The following is a 2,500-nucleotide window of genomic DNA, read 5'->3' on the forward strand; positions in this document are numbered from 1 at the left end:
ATAAAATTGTGAAATTATTGATAAAACATGTAAAAGCATCAAGGACGAATTTTCGTATTCGTTTCTTCCCTTAATAAGCTGTATTAATATATATATATATATATCCTTCCTGTTTGCCAGTTTTAATTACGAAAAACACGAATGATGAATGAAGGGAATATGCTGGAACATGTTTGTTTTACGAGGGAAACACTGCCTCGTGTTTTTGTCCGAGAAACTGTAAAGATTGTTTTAATATTTAGGAGCAGAAACAGCTGCTGGTTGTAATGTGTCATGATCCCTCAGTAATAATGTCTCAGTGAGCTAGACGCGTAATGACAGATGCTCAGCAAACCCAGAGTTGTTGTGTGATTGCTAACGTATACCCTTTGTTCTGCATCGCCCTTTTTCTAATACGTCCATCTCGTAAATCCATTGCTCATGGCCAGTATACTGATGCGCTGTTAATGATTCATATAACTATCGCATGTCATACTTGATTTTGTTCGCCACTGATCGTGTGCCTCATGATTAAATAGCATCTGTGCTCTCGTTCGCATTCGAAAGCTTATAGAGTTCCGATATTCTGTGCAGTAGCGCGCTGGTATGCAATCCCTTAGGTCGATGAGAATCATCCAGATCCTGGCGAGTCAGCCTTTTGCGACGACTCGCCTCGGGTGACAGTCGGCTCCTGGTGATAGTCACCCTCTTGTGATAGTTGGTCCTTGGCGACAGTCAGCCCCTGGCGACAGTCAGCTCCTGGTGACTCTAAGCTATTTGCGAAAGTCCGCCTTTGGTGACAGTCAATCCCTGGTGACAGTCAGTCCCTGAAGACAGTCGGCTCCTGGTGACAGTCAGTCCCTGAAGACAGTCGGCTCCTGGTGATAGTCAGCCTCTGGTGATAGTTGGCCCCTGGCGACAGTCAGCTCCTGGTGACTCTAAGCTATTTGCGAAAGTCAGCCTTTGGTGACAGTCAATCCCTGAAGACAGTCAGCCTCTAGTGACAGTCGGCCCCTGGCTACAGTCAACCTCTTGCGACAGTCAGCCCCTGGCGACAGTAAGTGTCTGGCGACAGTCAGCCTTTGGCGATCGTCAGTCTCTGGTGACAGTCAGCCTTTGGCGACAGTCGGCCCCTAGCTACAGTCACCTTCTTGCAACAGTCAGCCCCTGGCGACAGTCAGTGTCTGGCGACAGTCATCTTTTGGTGACAGTCAGCCTCTGGCGACAGTCAGCCTCTTGCGACAGTCAGCCCCTGGCGACAGTCAGCCCCTGGCGACAGTCAGCCCCTGGCGACAGTCAACCCCTGGCGACAGTCAGCCCCTGGCGACAGTCAGGGCCTCATGGGATCGGCCTCGTGGTGCCGCGAATATTTCGCTGTGCCTCTCAGAGCAAGGCTCCCTGTTATGACACTGATGGTCATAGGAACCTTTCCATGCGCTTGCCTCCTTAAATTGCGAAGCAATATAACAATGACAGGCAGTGCGTGGACTGTGCAGTAATCCCCAGTGCGAGGGACAGCAGAGGAGGTAAACGACAGGTGTCCGATATGTAATTGGGGGGAGGGGCGCGGGCTCGGTGCATGTCGAGTTTAGCACGGCGCATCTTATTTCTCACTTCCAGCAGCGCGCGGTTTAAATAACAAGTCACGATGGAGGCTGACTCCGCCTGCGTTCATTACACGGGTAGCAGCCCACGAGCAACGTGTGTCGGCGGTCACTAAAGCGGTACGATGTGCGTTGAGGCATCTAAAATAAGGCACCGTTAGTCGCAGTCGGATCGTGGAAGGTAGCTAATCGCAGGTGTCGTTGGCGTGTGTCACGGTGAATCTAGAGCATTGGAGTGTCGGCTTAAGCTGGGCGGCACATGCAGTTTGCCCGTGCCTGAGTGAATGTCGAAGCACACGTCCTCCGCAGACCTCGTGTAGGAATCATCCGTTTTCACAAACACGATCATAGATAAATAAACGTACAGTAATTCTACTTAACTGTTCGTATTTCTAAGCCCGATATGGTTTAACCCAAATATATTCGATTTGGAAAATCTCTGAACGTGCAGATGTATAGCAAGTTTATATTTATTGCCTTAGATTTATAATTCTAGGAATGTGATATTTTTTTAGAACTAAATTTAATGTTAGAGATTCGGCCATTTAAGTTTGGATTATTTTTATCAAGCTCAACATATGATATTATGATATGTAAATTTATCATAAATTATAAGGAAGTTCTAATATCGTCGTTTTATGGTGAACGATATTGGCATACCAGCCAGACCGCCATCAGCGAATGAACCATGTGCGTGCGCCACGTCCATATTGACGTTCCCCCATGTGTCGCATGAAGGCTTCTGTCGCTGTTTGTGTGCCCCCCCTACTCGCGCTTTGCCTTGCATCCTCCTTTCAGAAGGTAAACAGACGCAGTGGTGATGTACTAGCGCGACCCGGGCCTCCCGCTGCTGCTGTAACAGACGATGAATCGTCTTGCTTGGGTGGTCGGCGGGAGTACTACTAGAACATAGTGTC

General features: G+C 48.5%; 1 protein-coding gene across 1 annotated transcript in view; it reads left to right on the forward strand.

The window, feature by feature from the left end:
• Positions 1-2,500, forward strand: part of LOC106811622 (protein turtle homolog A-like) — a 138,482-nt gene that overhangs the window by 58,216 nt on the left and 77,766 nt on the right. The gene's annotated exons all lie outside the window — the stretch shown is intronic.

The sequence above is a fragment of the Priapulus caudatus genome, unplaced genomic scaffold (assembly GCF_000485595.1).
Source record: "Priapulus caudatus unplaced genomic scaffold, Priapulus_caudatus-5.0.1 Scaffold19, whole genome shotgun sequence".
Taxonomy (NCBI): domain Eukaryota; kingdom Metazoa; phylum Priapulida; class Priapulimorpha; order Priapulimorphida; family Priapulidae; genus Priapulus; species Priapulus caudatus.